This window comes from Macaca fascicularis, chromosome 8, assembly GCF_037993035.2.
Source record: "Macaca fascicularis isolate 582-1 chromosome 8, T2T-MFA8v1.1".
Lineage (NCBI taxonomy): Eukaryota > Metazoa > Chordata > Mammalia > Primates > Cercopithecidae > Macaca > Macaca fascicularis.
In genome coordinates this window covers 139448249-139466200 of record NC_088382.1, presented here as the reverse complement: position 1 = coordinate 139466200, position 17952 = coordinate 139448249, and the positions used below count along the sequence as shown (strand labels likewise).

Genomic DNA, 17952 nt, shown 5'->3' with positions numbered 1-17952 from the left:
GGGTCGGTCTGCATTACTGGTGAGTTATCCCAGTGAACACCCTGACCTTGGAGAGAGGTGTGATGTGAGGATGAAAGATCACAATATGGGAAGGGCTTTGGAGAGGTGGCATATAACCCATTCCTTTCATGAGGTCGAGGGCCAATCTTGTGACTCTTCCACCCTTCCCCAAAATCATGGTCACCCATTACGGCTTCAAGGAGGTAGACGAGGTAGGGTCTTGGGTTGAGCCATGGGTTGCATGAATTCTCTCCCAGCTCATTTAGGATGGCACTGCCAAGGCCATCCAAAGAATCTGAGGGGCCCGGTTCTAACTACAGGAGGCAAGTATTTATTGGTAATAATCGTAATACCATAAATCATATAATTTGCCTATATCTTCTGTATCTATAGGTGATGACCAAGGGGTGAAGGTGAGGGCTCTCTATCTCCCCCAGGAAATTCCAAGCAGCCTCCTTATGTGGGGCTGCACTCCCTGGCCCTGATTATGCCTTGGGCCAGCGTCCCCTGTCCTTCTCATTGCTCTGGCATCTTTCTCATTCCTCCTCCCCCATATGTCTTGGTGGTCATATCTCCCAAACCTGTCTCTTTACAGCTTTGATCTCCCTAGGCAGCTGTGAAACCTTTCACCGTCCATGAAGAGAGCTCCTCTCTCCTCAAGCATGACCAGGATACTATAGAACATGACACCTTGAAGGTTTGTTGAGAGCTGGGCCAGTGCCTCCTTTTCTTGAGAAAACTCATCTTGTAGATGCTTGAAATCTGCCTCAGGCATCAATACCAACCAGAAAGTGGACACAGTTCCTTGGTGAGAACATCCCTGAAATGCTATGTTACTCCCCATCAGTATGAGCCAGGCACCTCCATTCCTTTAGGTATCAACCAGAAACCTCTTTGCAGATGGCATGTTGGAGCTCTGTGTGCATCCACAATTGTTTTGGAAGGAGAAAGCACTGCTCCCTCACCAAGACTTGTCTCCTCTCCCTCTTTCTCTCTTCCATTTCCCTCTTCTCCTCTTTCCAAGTCCCTCTTCTTCCCCCTTATTTCTTACCTCTAACCACTATGAAAGAGGTGGAGCCCCAGGTAGCCCCCAACCCAACACACACACACACACACCTCTATCCTAGAGTTCAGAGGAGAAAGGTTGGATTCCCTGTGTCCCCAAGGGTTGTGGATGGTCAGAGCTAGGTGAGAATGGCAGGTGGTGTAGGAGCCTGTCTGGGAAAGGTTCCTTGTGGGTCATTGGGGGCTGGGCCCCCAACAGGGCTCTTAGGAGCATCTGTATTAGACTGTTTTTGCATCACTATAAAGCAATACCCGAGGTTGGGTAATTTATAAAGAAAAGAGATTTCTTTGGCTCACAGTTCTGCAGGCTGTTCAGGAAGCATGATGCCAGCATCTGTTTCTGATGAAGGCCTCAGGAAGTTTCCAATCATGGCAGAAGATGAAGGGGAGCCAGCATGTCACATGACAAGAGTGGGAGCAAGGCAGAGAGAAGGGGGAGGTCCCACACTCTTTTAAACAACCAGATCTCATGTGAGCTAACTGAGCAAGAGCTCACTTATCACCAAGGGGATAGAGCTAAACCATTCGTGAGAGATCTGCCCCCATGGGCAAGTCGCCTCCCAGCAGGTCCCACTTCCAACGTTGGGAATCACATTTCAACACGAGATTTGGAGGGTACTAACGTCCAAATCATATCATTTCACTCCTGGTCCCACAAATCTCAGGTCCTTCTCACATTTCAATATATATTCATACCTTCACAGTAGTCCCCCAAAGCCTTAACTCATTCCAGGATTAACTCAAAAGGCCCACGTCTCAAAGTCCAAAGTCTCATCTGGAGATGAGCTCCTTCTGCCTAGGAACCTGTGGATCAAAAACAAGTTGCTGACTCCCAAGACATAATGGGCATATAGGCATCGAGTATACATTCCCATTCCAAAAGAGAGAAATTGACCAAAATAAAGGGGTAATAGGCCCCATACACGTCTGAAACCCAGCAGGGAAGGCATTACATATTAAAGCTCCAACATAATTCTTGACTCCATGTGCTGCATTCTGGTGCAAGGTATGGGATCCCAAAGTCTTGGGCAGCCCTCATGTCTGCTTTCATGGGTTGGAGTTGAGTGCTTGCAGCTTTTCCAGGCAGAGGGCGTAAGCTGCATGAAGCTACCATTCTGGGGTCTGGAGGCAGTAGCTCCCTTCCCACAGCTCTACTAGGCAGTGCCCTGGTAGCAACTCTGTGTGTGGGCTCCAAAGCCACATTTCCCCTTGGCACCACTCTAGTAGAATTTCTCTTTGGGGGGCTCTGCCCCTGTGGCAGATTTCTTCCTGGGTACCCAGGCTTTTCCATACATCCTCTGAAATCTAGGTGGAAGCTGTCAAGCCTTCTTCACACTTGCATTTGGAGCATCTGCAGACTTAACACCATGTGGAAGCCACCAAGGCTTAAGGCTTGTGCCCTCAGGACTGGTGGCCCAAGCTGTACCTGGGCCCCTTTGTGCCAAGGAAGGAGCTGGAGTGGCAAGGATGAGCGAAGCCATGTCCTGAGAATGTGCAGGGCCGCGGGACCCTGGGCCTGGTCTATGAAACCATTATTTCCTCCTAACCCTGTGGGCCTCTAATGGGAGGGGCTCTCGGATGACTTCTGAAATGGTGTTGAGGCCTTTATTAGGCTATTCTTGCATTGCTATAAAGAAATGCTTGAGACTGGGTAATTTATTTTTTCAAAAAGAGGTTTAATTGGCTCATGGTTCTGCAGGCTGTACCCGAAGTATGGTGCCAGCATTTGCTTCTGGTGAAGGCCTCAGGAAGTTTCCAATTATAACGGAAGGTAAAGGGAAGCCAGTATGTCACATGGCAAGAGCAGGAGCGAGAGAGAGAGATTAATAGAAGGGAGAGGTCCCAGACTGTTTTAAACAACCAGATTTTGAATGATCTAACTAAGCGAGAACTCATTTATCACCAAGGGAGTGGAACTAACCCATTTGTGAGAGACCCACCCCCCATTCCCCGGGGCCCCGACGATCCAATTACCTCCCACCAGGCTCCACCTCCAACATTAGGAATCATATTTCAACATGAGATTTGGAGGAGACAAATAGCCAAGTGATATCAGCAGGGGGTCAGGGCTCAGCAGGGCCCAGGGTCCAGACAGAGGACCTGCCCAGCTCTGAAACTCCCCTACTTAAAAGATTTTATGCTTATTGTTATCTGAGATGAAAAGACTGGCTGGAAGAAGGAGCCACTTAGTTAGGAAAGCCAAAGGATGCTGAGGTCATTGCTGCTTAGTCTTTCATGGGCTCTGCGCTGCAGCCTCCCTGGCTGCCTCTGTCAGACCAGGTGTGGCAGCTTTTCTCAGTGTGGTCTGGCTCCCCACCCCTGGCATTAGAGTCATCTGGAATGATTGTTAAATTGATCTCTGACCTCACTGTATCTTCTGAATCAGGATCTCTGAAAGAAGGCCTTGCAACCTGCTTATTTATTTATTTTTTTTTTTTTGAGACGGAGTCTCGGTCTGTCGCCCAGGCTGGAGGGCAGTGGCCGGATCTCGGCTCACTGCAAGCTCCGCCTCCCGGGTTCACGCCATTCTCCTGCCTCAGCCTCCCGAGTAGCTGGGACTACAGGCGCCCGCCGCCTCGCCCGGCTAGTTTTTTGTATTTTTTAGTAGAGACGGGGTTTCACCGTGTTAGCCAGGATGGTCTCGATCTCCTGACCTCGTGATCCGCCGGTCTCGGCCTCCCAAAGTGCTGGGATTACAGGCTTGAGCCACCGCGCCCGGCCTACCTGCTTATTTTTATTTTATTTATTTATTTTGATGGAGTCTTGCTCTGTTGCCCAGGCTGGAGTGTAGTGGCATGACCTTGGCTCACTGCAACCTCCGCCTCCCAGGTTCAAACGATTCCCCTGCCTCAGCCTCTCAAGTAGCTGGGATTACAGGCATATGCCACCACACCAGGCTAATTTTTGTATTTTTTAGTAGCGATGGGGTTTCACCATGCTGGCCAGGCTGGTCTTGAACTCCTGACCTCAAGTGATCCACCTGCCTTGGCCTCCCAAATTGCTGGGATTATAGGTGTGAGCCACTGTGCCCAGCCGGAACCTACATTTAAAATAGGCCCTCCTGGTGATCATTCTGCCCTCTAACACCGGAGCACTGCCTTTGTAAGGTAAAGAAGATTGGCTTCCTCCCTCCCGTGTCATGCAGGCTTCTCCTCCTGTTGCCCTTGGTCTTGCTGTCATGGGGACTCCTTCCCTCCTCCACTCCCAAGCCCGCCATCTTCTTGGGTGATTTCAAATCTATGGAGAGAAATGTATTGATGTCTGAGGATAGCATAAGACTGAAAGTTAAGTGTTCAGGAGGGGAAAAGAGCCTTTGAAAGGGACAGGATAGAATCCGATAAAAAGAGACCCCACAGACCGTGGTGTCTTGGTATCCAGGGAGAAGAGAGTTCCTATGATGGAGTGATCAAGCCGTGTTTGTTAGTGGCTTATGAGTAAATTCACCGGAGGGTGGCCTGCAGTGGTTGAGGTGTATGGTAATGCCAGGGGAGGAAGTGGCAACCCAGTGTATAAATGACTCTTGAAATATGTCGGCTGTGAGGGGACAATGGGTGGGAGGAGGTGACAACTAATGGGGTGGGGAGGGCACTCGGAGAAGAGGGTTTATGGCAGAGACCTGAGCGTGTTGTCAGGTGAGGGGAAAGATCCTGTTGAACTGGATAAGGTGAAGAGAAATCGGTATCAGTTGCATTGCTGGACATGCAACTCCATTCCTTGTGTCAGCCAGGGAGAGAAGGTCTCGTTTCCATTATTTGCTAGAGAAGGCTGTGTAAGGACAAATAGAAATTAAAAATAAGGCTAATTCTCCCAGTGGAATGTAAGGGAAGAGGGTTTCCTGGCCTCCTTTTTCTTAAATTTAGAAAACTTGTAAGTACTTTCTCTTCTCTTTGAAATGTATAGATAAGGCGTGGTGGCTCACGCCTTGTAATCACAGCACTTTGGGAGACTGAGGCGGGTGAATCGCTTGAACTCAGGACTTCAAAACCAGCCTGGGCAACACAGTGAAACACTGTCTCTACAAATAATACAAAAATTAACCGGGTGTGGCGTTGTGTACCTGCAGTTCTGGCTATCTGGGAGGCTGAGATGGGAGGATCGCTTTTGCCTGAGAGTTAGTGACTGCAGTGAACTGTGATTGCACCACTGCAATCCAGCCTGGGTGACAAAGTGAGATCCTGTCTCAGAAAAAAAAAAAAAAAAAAAAAAAAACAAAACCATATATAAATCTTTTTGAAAACTAGATAGGTTATTTATCAGCTTGATGACTGTGGAATGTCTTTCTCAAGGATCTGAGAACCTGTCTTTCAAATGGAAACAACCCTATCTTCTATTTTCTGTGGGAAGACAGGACCCGAACTGGGTGCGGTGGGGAGGGGGTGTATCTTACTTCACATTGCAAAATTCCCTCCTGTCATAAAGATATTAGAGGTTTGTTTTTTTTCTGGATAAAGCCAATTTGCTAACAGGTGGTCACACCAATTACCAGGTGAATCTGGGATGCGCCGTGTCTGACAGATGGTGCTGTCAGATCCTCATACTTGGGGAGTAGTTGTTGCTTATCTTGAAAACAAGTATGTAATTGGTGATATCTGCTTGTATATATAAAGAATACAATTTTATCCTTGTCTTTGCAGTCTTTTAGTGGATTGCTTGTGGTTTAATGTTTATTCCATTAAAAAAAGTGTTTTCTTTTTCTACTACCTTTGGACACAGGTTTTCTGGGTTGGAAGAATATTTCGTTTTTAGTTATATTTTCCCAACAGCTGATACTTAAAGAGGGATTCGAATTTCCTCTGAAATTACACAGCAGAGGCGATTGGAAATTATTGAACATTTCCGCACAGTATTTTCCTTCTTGACTTGCTGTGAGGGTTAAGTCCTTGGTGTCCGGCCAGTGTTTCCTTCACTGGCACAATCCAGGTTGGTTTCCTTGTCCCCTAGGCCCAGATTGTGTTCAGAGATGCCTCGCTCGCCTCCTAGTGGTCAGGTCGTGACTTGCAGGCTCTGCTACCAAGTTAACCTGATTTCATTCACTTCCCGCTTGTCAACACATATGAAATATGCTATTTTTGAAAATGGAGTTTCTTTTCTTTCTCTCTCTAAATTAAAATCACCGTATGGTTCACCATGATCTTGAAGAGCACCACTATTTCCTGGTGCCCTCGGCAGGTGTCTCTGACCTCTCTCTAAAGGGTGAATCCGATTCTCATGCCTAGTCCTCATTAGAGAGCTACTTTGAATATGGTTGGTCTTTGTAGAAGCAGAGTCTGCTAAGTGCACAGGTTTAGAGGGTTTAGCCTTTTTCTGTTTATGGCCACCAATAGGTGGTAACTGACACCAGGATGCTCCCTTGACCAGATATAGTGATGTTGTAGATACAGGCAGCAGAGTGTGAGAGTGAGTGATGGGGTGAGGGCATTCCCTTGTCTCAGAAGAGCTGAACCCCAGATGAATCAGGATGATCTCTAGCTGGGACTCAGCATTTGGAAAGGGAGAGGACAAGGACTCCTTCCCCACTCTGCTCTTGGGAGGGTCTCCAGGATGGAGAATAAAACTGAAGTTATTGCTCCAACTTAATTTCCATAATGTTGGTAATTTAGGTACCCTCAGTTCTTTAGTATCATAATAATGCCATAATAAGTATCTATACCTAAATCTTTGCTTAACTTTTGGATTATCTTCTTAAGACGTATTTGTATGTGCAAAATTACTGATTCAAAGAACAAGAATGTCAAAAAATGATTTTAATACCTACTACTACAAGCTTAGAAATATCGTACAGCTTATGTTCCTACCAATATTTATATGAGTTCTGGTTTTACTGTATTATTGGCAGCACTGTAAAGTATTTGTATTTTTAAAAAACTTTAATCTGGGTGTGGAGGCTTATGCCTGCAATCCTAGTACTTTGAAAGACTGAGGCAGGTAGATCACTTGAGCCTGGAAGTTTGAGATCAGCCTGGGCAACATGGTAAAACCCTGACTCTACAAATAAAAGAATGAGATCCTGTCATTTGCAGCAACATGGATGGAACTGGAGGTCATTATGTTAAGTGAAATAAGCCAAGCACAGAAAGACAAACTTTACATGTTCTCTCTTATTTGTGAAAGCTAAAAATTAAAACAATTGAACTTATGGAGATAGAGAATAAAAGGATGGTTATCAGAGGCTGGGAAGTGTAATGAGGTGGGTGTGCAGGGGTAGGGGGAATGGTTAATGAGTACAAAAAAATTTAGAATGAATAAGATCTAATATCTGATAACACAACAGGGTGACGATAGTCAATAATAATTTAATTGTACACGTAAAAATAACTAAAAGAGTATAATTATATTGTAAACAACAAAAAAGTCTTAGATGATGGATATCTCATTTACCCTGGTGTGATTATTATACATTGTATGCCTGTCTTAAAATATCCCATATATACCATAAATAAGTATATAAATCTATGTACCCATAAAAATTAAAGACAAAACAAAACCAAAAACCACAGCTTTGCACAAAGGCTACTGCAACCTTAAACAAAAAATACTTCTGCCAGGACATCTGCCCACCAACTGCCTGTCTAACCTTGGACTGGTGCCACCTTTGTTACTGATCCTTGTAACCAAAGATAATCGATTCAAAACAATTGTGCAATCCTTATTTTTCTCTTTAAAACTTTTTTCTTCCCTTACAGTGTATTCACCCTTCTCTGAATACACACATAGTTTGTGATGGCATGCATATTCCCATTGCAATGCTCATTCTTGAATAAATATCGCTTTCTTTTAGAGAGCTTTTCTTTATCTGTTATGTAAGTTGATGTGACTCACATAACTGTTCCCAAACAGCTAAATTACTTTTCTCCGACTTCTGAATTACCCAATAGCAGGTTGGGGCCTGTAGAATGTTGGTACACAAAAGGGTTATGTATGTCTATAGGTTTTACAATGAAAATTATAGAACATGAAAGTTAATTTGGTACATTGTGTCTGCTGGTGATATGCAGAAAGTACAGTCTGAGCTTTGTCCCAAGTGAAGTGCATATCAGGTTCTTATAGTGGAAAGGCAAGGCTTAAGACTTTTTTGAATATTAAAAGAAAACAAAAGTAAAGTAAATGCATTGTGAAATACTGTCAGCTGAAAGGAATGTTGTTGTATTGAGTGTCAGTTCCAGGAAGTTACTCAAAACTTAAAGGTGTAGCAATCCTGTTTATACAGTTTCTCCTCCTATAGGCACTTTACTTCATCTTGAAACCCATAGGGAGTAAATTGGAAAGAACATGGGTTTCAGGCAAGTTTTTAATTCTTTTCACAAATCCCCTTTTTATTTATCTTTAAAATAAAGATTGTTGCAAGAATGGATTTAGATAATACATGCATGGTACTTAATACAGAGGAAGCATTAAGCACAGTAATTCCTGTTGTACAGAGCTCCACATGTAGGCAGTTCAGAGGTACTTCCCAGGGCCCTGGCACTGGTGCCTGTCCCTCCTGTTGAAGTTGCCTTTCCTGGTGTCCAATGATTGAATTCTAAATTCAGCACATATGCCAGAGGAACGCGAGCCAAAGAAGTTGTTACAGCTACAGTTGCTGGGAATCCATGAATCAAAGACTTGCTCAGCTAGTTCTGTATGTGAAAGGAAATGGGTGTGACGCTGAAGAAGCCTTTTTAATTCTGATTCAGGAGATACATAATTAGATGCTACTTGATTTTGTTCCACAGATTTTTGGCTGAGAAGGACTTGAGAGCTAAGGTTCTGTGATCCAGAACTGGTTCCAGACTTACTCTTCTGGAAATGAAGAGGGCCCTCCCTGTGCTTATTTTTCCAGGATTGGAAATTGAATCAGGGACCCGTTGTTGAGAAGAGAACAGTGAGCAGAATCACATTGACCTGGTCCTGGAATTTGTCTGACAATTTCTGCTTGACTGCAGGAGGTCTGAAGACTGGAAGGGGCCCCACTCAATTGTGCTATTTCTCTCTCTCTCTCTCTTTTTTTTCTTTTGAGACGGAATCGCCCAGGCTGGAGGGCAGTGGTGTGATCTCAGCTAACTGCAACCTCTGCCTCCTGGGTTCAAGCAGTTCTCTGCCTCAGCCTCCCAAGTAACTGGTATTACAGGTGCCTGCCACCACTCCTGGCTAATTTTTGCGTTTTTAGTAGAGACGGGGTTTCACCATCTTGGCCAGGCTGATCTTGAACTCCTGACCTTGTGATCCACCAGCCTCAGCCTCCTAAAGTGCTGGGATTACAGACGTGAGCCACCGCGCCCGGCCAATTGTGCTATTTCTCTACAGGACAAAAGGATATATAATCTGGTAAGTCCTAATGGGATCGGGGATGAAAAAGAAAAGGTACCATCATCAGCGACAAAAATGTTCAGGATGGGTTTGTGAAATGAGTCAAAGAATTTTCTTTTCCTACATAATTTGACTGAAAAGGAAGTTAAGTTCTTTTTAATAATGGAGAATTCCTGATAGCATGTAAGGCTGAGGAATATATCTTTGATACATTGTTGTACACGTCCAGTCTTGGAGAAGCTTCTTATGTTCTTATTATTCTCTGTTGTCCAGTGAGCTCTTACGTGGCCCATATCAGACAGAATTGAAATGGTCACATCAGGACTTTTACATGAACTGTTGAAAATTCTGACTCTCTTCATTATTGAACATATTTAGAATGTTCAAAAACCGAATTCCTATAGTTAGGAAATCCTATTCCTATTTGTTTTAATTGTAACAATACAATTATACTCTTAATTGTGACAATACAATTATACTGTTTTAGCTATTTTTAACTGTACAATTATTGACTATAGTCACCCCGTTGTGCTATCAAATACTAGATCTTATTCAGAAATACTAGATCTTATTCAGTCTAACTATTTTTTTGGTACTCATTAACCATCTCCACCTCCCTCCCACCTCCTAATACCCTTCCCAGCCTCTGGTAACCATCATTTGACTCTCTATCTCCATAACTTCAATTGTCTTAATGTTTAGCTCTCATAAATAAGTGAGAACATGTAAAATTTGTCTTTTTGTGCCTGGTTTATTTACTTAATCACCTCTAGTCCCATCTATGTTGTTGCGAATGACAGGATCTCTTTATTTATTTTTTTTTTTGAGATGGAGTTTTGCTCTTGTTGCCCAGGCTGGAGTACAACAGCGTGATCTTGGCTCACTACAACCTCCACTTCCTGGGTTCAAGCGATTCTCCTGCCTCAGCCTCCCGAGTAGCTGGGATTACAGACATGTGCCACCACATCCGGCTAATTTTGTATTTTTAGTAGAGACGGGATTTCTCCATGTTGGTCAGGCTGGTCTTGAACTCCTGACCTCAGGTGATCCACCCGCCTCAGCCTCCCAAAGTGCTGGGATTACAGGCATGAGCCACCGCGCCCAGCCGATCTCATTCTTTTTTATGGTTGAGTAGTACTCTGTTATGTATATGTACCACATTTTGTTTAACTGTTCATTTGTTGATGGACACTTGCATTGTTTCCCAATCTTGGCTATTGTGAACAGTGCTGCAACAAACATGGGAGTGCAGATATCTCTTCAATATACTGTTGTTCTTTCTTTTGGGTGTATACCCAGTAGAGAGGTTGCTGGGTTGTATGGCAGCTCTATTTTTAGCTTTTTAAGGAAGGTCCAAACTGTTCTCCATAGTGGCTGTACTAATTTACATTCCCACAAACAGGGTACAAGGTTCTCTTTTCTCCACCTTCTCTCCAGCATTTTTTATTAATGGGTGAGATTTTAACAGGGGTGAGATTATATCTCATTGTAGTTTTGATTGCCATTTTTAACATGGGTGAGATTATATCTCATTGTAATTTTGATTGACATTTTTCTGATAACTAAAAATGTTGAGGACCTTTTCATATGAGTTTTTCATTTGTATGTATTCCTTTGAGAAATGTTTATTCAACTCTTTTGCCCATATTTTAATCCAATTGTTATATTTTTCCTATAGAGTTGCGTGGGCTCCTTATATTTTCTAGTTATTAATCCCTTTTCAGATGGGCGGTTTGCAAATATTTTCTCCCATTCTATGGGTTGTATTTTTCTGTTGCTGATTTTTCCTTTTGCTGGAAGGAAGCTTTGTAACTTGATGAGATCCAACTTGTCTATTTTTGCTTTGGTTACCTGTGCTTATGGTGTATTACTTAAGAAATTTTTGCCTAGACCAATGTCCTAGAGAGTTTCCCCCAATATTTTCCTGTAGTAGTTTCACAGTTTGAGGCTTTAGATTGAAGTCTTTAATCTATTTTGATTTTATTTTTGTACATGATGAGAGAATGGTGTAGTTGCAGTCTTCTGCATATGAATATCCAGCTTTCCCAGCACCATTTATTGAAGAGACTGTCCTTTCTCTAATGTATGTTCTTGGCACCTTGGTAAAAAATGAGCTTACTGTAGGTGTATGGATTTGTTTCTGGATTCTTGATTATTTTTCTTTGGTCTATGTGTTTGTTTTCATGCCAGTACCATGCTGTTTTGGTTACTGTAGCTCTGTAGTATGATTTGATGTCAGATAATATGATTCCTTGAGTTTTGCTCTTTTTGCTTAGGATAGATTTGGTTATTCTGGGTCTTTTGTGTTTCCATATACGTTTTAGGATTTTTTTTCTCTTTCTGTGAAGAATGTCATTGGTATTTTGATAGAATTTGCATAGAATCTGAAGATTGCTTTGGATAGTATGGACATTTTAACAATGTTGATTCTTCCAATCTATGAACATGGAATATCGTTTCATTTTTTTGTGTCATCTTTAGTTTCTTTCATTAATGTTTTATAGTTTTCATTGAAGAGATTTTTCACTTCTTCAGTTAAATTAATTCCTAGGAATTTAATTTTATTTGTGGCTCTTGTAAATGGGATAACTTTCTTGATTTTCTTTTCTGATTCTTTGCTGTTGGCATATAGAAGTGCTACTGATTTTTGGATGTTGATTTTGTATCCTGTAACTTTAATGAATTTATAACTTCTTCTTCTTTTTTTTTTTTTTTTTGAGATGGAGTCTCACTCTGTCACCCAGGCTGGAGTGCAGTGGCGTGATCTTGGCTCACTCCAAGCTCTGCCTCCCGGGTTCACGCCATTCTCCTGCCTCAGCCTCCCAAGTAACTGGGACTACAGGTGCCCACCACCACGCCCGGCTAATTTTTTGTACTTTTTAGTAGAGACGGGGTTTCACCGTGTTAGCCAGGATGGTCTTGATCTCCTGACTTTGTGATCCACCCACCTTGGCCTCCCAAAGGACAATTTGACTTCTTCCTTTCCAATTAGGATGCCCTTTATTTTTTTCTTCTCCCCATTTAATGAGTCTGTCATATATGACTTTTTATTATGTTGAGGTATGTTCCTTCTATACCCACTTTTTTGAGGGGTTTATCATCAAAGGATATTGAGTTTTATCAAGTGTTTTTCAGCATTAATGGAAATGATCACATGGTTTTTGTCCTTCATTCTGTTGATATAAGGTATCACATTGATTGATTTGTGTATGTTGTACCATCCTTGCATCCCTGGGATAAATCCCACTTGGTCATGATAAATGATGTTTTTAATATATTGTTGAATTTAGTTTCCTAGTATTTTGTTGAGGACGTTTCATCAATATTCATCAGAGATATTGGCTTGTAGTTTTTTTGAAGTTTCTTTGTCCTGTTTTTTATTTGGGTAATATTGGACTCATAAAATGAGTTTGGAAGTATTCCCTCTTTGTCTGTTTTTAAAAATAGTTTGAATAGGATTGGTATTAGCTCTTCTTTAAATGTTTGGTAGAATTCAGCATTAAATTCATTGGGTCCCAGGCTTTTATTTACTGGAGACTTTTTATTATAGCCTTGCTCTCATTAACTGTGATTGATATGTTCAGGTTTTGGATTTCTTCAAGGTTCAATCTTGGTAGGCTGTATGTTTCTGGGAATTTATCAATTTCCTCTAGATTTCCCAATTTATTGGTATATAGTTGCTCATAGTAGCCACCAATAATCCTTTGAATTCCTGCAGTATCAGGTATAATGTTTTCTTTTTCATCTATGTTTTTATTTATTTGGGCCTTCTCTCTTTTTTCTTAGTCTGCCTAAAGATTTGTCTATTTTATCTTTTCAACATAGCAACTTTCATCTCATTCATCTTTTATATTGTTTTCTTCATGTTAACTTTATTTCTGCTCGATCATTATTGTTTATTATTTTCTACTAATTTTGGGTTTGGTCTGCTCTTGGTTTTCTAGTTCTTTAAAATGCATCATTAGGTTATTTATTTGAAGTTTTTCTTCTCTTTTGATGTAGACACTTATAGCTATAAATTTCCCTCTTTGTACTGCTTTTGCTGTATCCATGGGTTTTGGTATGTTTGCATTATCATTTGTTTCAAGAAATGATTCAATTTCCTCATCAATTTCTTCATTGGCCCATCAGTCATTCAGGAGCATATTGTTTACTTTCCATGTGTTTGTATAATTTCTAAAATTCCTATTATTGATTTCTAGTTTTATTCCATGGTGTTCAGAGAAGATACATTATATTATTTCAACTTTTTGAGTGTTTTAATACTAGTTCTGTGACCTAAAATATGGTCCATTCTTGAGAATGATCCATGTGATGAGAAGAAAAAATGTGTATTTTGCGTCCATTGGATAAAATGTTCTGTAAATACCTATTAGGTTCATTTGTTCTATAGTACAGATTGAGTCTAATGTTTCCTTGCTGATTTTCTGTCTGGGAGATCTGTCCAATGCTGAAAGCAAGGTGTTGAAGTCTCTAGCTATTATTGTATTGGGGTCTACCTCTTTAGCTCTAATCTGAATCTAACTCTATTTTGTCTGATATAAGTATAGCTATTCCTGCTCTTTTTTGGTTTCCATTGTCACAAATATATTTTCCATTCTTATGTTTTTATTCCATGTGTATCTTTATAGGAGAAGTGTATTTCTTGTAGGTAACAGATCATTGGCTCTTGTTTTTTAATTAATTCAATCACTGTATGTCTTTAGATTGGACAGTTTAGTTCATTTACATTTAATGTTATTACTAATAAGTGAGGACTTTTGGTATTTTATTTTTTGTTTTCTGGTTGTTTTGTGATCTTCTGTTTCTTCATTTTCCTCTTCCTTTTAGTGAAGGTAATTTTCACTGATGGCCATATTTTAATTTCTTGCTTTTCATTTTTTGCTTATTCATTGTATGTTTTTAGATTTGAAATTACTATGAGGCTTGCAAATGCTATCTTATAACTCATTATTTTAAATGGATGACAACTTAATAGTGATTGCATAAACAAACAAACACAAAAAGAAAACTAATAAAAACTCTACACTTTAACTTCGTCTCTCTGCTTTTTAACTGTTTGTTGTTTCTCTTTATGTCCTATGGTACTATGTCTTGAAAGTTGTAGTTGTTTCTGATTGGTTTATCATTTGGCCTTTCTACTTAAGGTAAGAGTAGTTTACATACCACAATTACAGTGTTACAATATTATGTGTTTTTCTGTGTGCTTCCTACTACCATTGAATTTTGTACCTTCAGATGATTTCTTCTTGCTCGTTAACATCCTTTTCTTTCAGACCGAACAACTCCCTGTTTGTAAGACAGGTTTGGTGTTGATGAACTCTCTCAGTTTTTGTCTGTCTGGGAAGGTCTTTATTTCTCCTTCATCCTTGAAGCATATTTTTTGCCAGATATACTACTCTAAGGTAAAAGTTTTTTTTCCCTTCAGCATATTAAATATGTCATGCCACTGTCTCTTGGCCTGTAAGGTTTCCAGTGAAAAGTCTGATACTAGATGTATTGGAATTTTATTGTTTCTTATGTTTTCTTTTCTTTTGCCACTTTAGGATTCTTAGTTTATACTTGATATTTGGGAGTTTGATTATCAAATGTCTGAGGTAGTCTTCTTTGGGTTAAATTAGCTGGGTGTTCTGTTACCTTCTTGTACCTTGTACTTGAATATTGGTATCTTACTCTGAGTTTGGGAAGTTCTCCCTTTGCATAAACTTTCTACACCTATCTCTTTCTAAATCTTCTCTTTAAGGCCAATAACTCTTAGATTTGCCCTTTTGAGGCTATTTTCTACATCTTGTAGCATGCTTCATTCTTTTTTCTTTTGTCTCCTTTGACTATATATTTTCAAATAGCCTGTTTTCAAGATCATTAATTCTTCCTTCTGTTTGATCAATTCTGTTATTAAGAGATGCTGATGCATTCTCCTGTAGGTCAATGTATTTTTCAACTCCAGAATTTCTGCTTCTTTTTGATTTTTTCAATTTCCTTAAAAAATGTATCTGATAGAATTCTGAATTCCTTTTATGTGTTATCTTGAATTCTTTTGAGTGTCCTCAAAACAGCTACTTTGAATTCTTTGTTTGAATGATTACATATCTCTGTCTCTCTGGGATTGGTCCCTAATGCCTTATTTAGTCTATTTGGTAAGGTTATGTTTTCCTGAATAGTCTTTTTTTTTTTTTTTTTTTTTTTTTTAAATTCAAAATTACATTTTATTGCAGAATTTAAAAATAGTTTTCCTTATAGGCTTCCTGGACTAGAGACTTACATTTTCTTTCTTTCTTTTTAAAATTATATATATATTTTCTTTTTCTATACTTTTATTTTAAGTTCAGGGGTACATGTGTAGGTTTGTTATATAGGTAAACTTGTATCATGGGAGTTTGTTGTACAAATTATTTTGTCACCAAGGTATTAAGCCTAGTACCCATTTGTTATTTTTCCCGATCCTCTCTCTCCTCCCACCCTCCATCCTCTACCTTCCAGTAGGCCCCAGTGTGCGTTGGTCCCCTCCATGAGTCTATGTGTTCTCATCATTTAGCTCCCACTTATAAGTGAAAACAAGTGATTTTTGGTTTTCTGTTTCTGTGTTGGTTTATTAAGGATAATGGCCGCTAGCTCCACTGGGAGCTGTCCTTGATCTTGTTCTTTTTTTGGCTACGTAGTATTCCATGAGGTATATGTACCACATTTTCTTTATCCAGCCCACAATTGTTGGGTATTTAGGTTTATTCCATGTCTTTGCTATTGTGAATAGTGCTGCAATGAACATACGCAAGCATGTGTCTTTATTATAAAATGGTATCTATTCTTTTGGGTATATACCCAGTAATGAGCTTGCTGGGTCAGATGGTGTTTCTGTCTTTAGGCCTTTGAGGAATCACCAAATTGTCTTTCACAATGGTTGAACTGATTTACATTCCCATCAACAGTGTATAAACATTCCTTTTCTCCACAACCTTGCCAGCATCTGTTATTTTTGACTTTTATTAATAGCCATTCAGACTTGTGTCAGTTGATATCTCATTGTGGTTTTGATTTGCATTTCTCTAATGATCAGTGATGTTGAGCTTTTTTAAAATAAGATTGTTGGCCACATGTATGTCTTTTTTTTGAAAAGTGCCTCAGCAAATATTGCTGCCTGATCCTTCCTCTGGAAGCTTCGTCTCAGAGGGGCACCTGGCTGTATAAGGTGTCAGTCGGCCCCTACTGGCAGACGTCTCCCAGTTAGGCTACACGGGGGTCAGGGACTCACTTGAGGAGACAGTCTATCTGTCCTCAGAGCTCAAACTCTGTGCTGGGATAACCACTGCTCTGTTCAGAGCTGTCAGTCAGGGACGTTTAAGTCAGCAGAAGTTTCTGCTCCCTTTTGTTCAGCTATGCCCTGCCCACAGAGGTGGAGTCTACAGAGGCAGACAGCCCTCGTTGAGCTGCGGTGGGCTCCACCCAGTTTGAACTTCCTGGTGGCTTTGTTTACCTACTCAAGCCTCAGCAATGGCAGACACCCCTCTGTCAGCCCAGGCTGCTAGCTGGCAGTTCAATCTTGGACTGCTGCACTAGCACTGAGCAAGGCTCTGTGGGCGTGGGACCTGCCAAGCCAGGCGCAGGATATAATCTCCTGGTGTGCTGTTTGCTAAGACCATTGGAAAAGTGCAGTATTAGGACAGGAATGTCCCGTTTTTCCAGGTACAGTCTGTCACGGCTTCCCTTGTCTAGGAAAGGGAAATCCCCCAACCCCTTGCACTTCCCTGGTGAGGCAACACCCTGCCCTGCTTGGGCTCACCCTCCGTAGACTGCACCTGCTATGCAACCAGTCCCAGCGAGATGAACCAGGTACCTCAGTTGGAAATGCAGAAATCACCTGTCTTCTGCATTGATCACACTGGGAGTTGCAGACTGGAACTGTCATTATTCGGCCATCTTGGAACGATCCTCCACAAACCATCCTTTTCATATATGTTGTTTTTACCTTCAGTGTAGACTAGGACCTGATCATTTCTCATTACTTTGAGTGCAATGCCCTGGCCTACCCTGTCATTAATGATTACCTGTATTATTGCAAAACTGCCCTACTAGACTTCCCACTTCTGCCTGAACTCCCTTACTGCAGGCTAATGTCAACCCAGCCACCACAGACATCTCTCTGCAAAAGATGCATCAGATATGTCACTTGTGTGCTCAAATCCCTCCAAAGGCTTTTAATCTCACTTCAAGTAAAAGAGAGTGATGAAAATGACCGACAGGGGCCTTCACCAACTTGCCTTCAGTTTCTTCTGACCTCATCTTCTTTCCTTTCCACCTCACATATTCCAGGCATGCATTGCTTCTAAATCTTTTCACTTGCTGATTTCTCTACCTGGAATTCTTTTCTCCACATAATGTTCATTGTTTATACCTTGCCTCCTCTACATTATTGTTCAACTGTCACTTCTCAGTGTGGCTTTCTCTGTAAAATTGCAAACACCAACATATTCTCTACCACTATTCATATCATCTTAACATAAACCCCGCCTTCCCTCTGGCCCTTTAGTTGATGACAGTATTGAGCCCTTCCTTCTTCTTGTTATTTAGAGTATCCCTGGGTTAGAGGTGAGGAGATACCCAGGA

General features: G+C 41.1%; 1 protein-coding gene across 1 annotated transcript in view; it reads left to right on the top strand.

The window, feature by feature from the left end:
- The first annotated feature begins 8751 nt into the window (after positions 1 to 8751).
- Positions 8752 to 17952, top strand: part of GSDMC (gasdermin C) — a 44716-nt gene continuing 35515 nt past the window's right edge. Inside the window, exon 1 of the mRNA XM_005564063.5 lies at positions 8752 to 9369. The gene's annotated coding sequence lies outside the window, so the exon portion shown is untranslated. The remainder of the gene's footprint in view (positions 9370 to 17952) is intronic.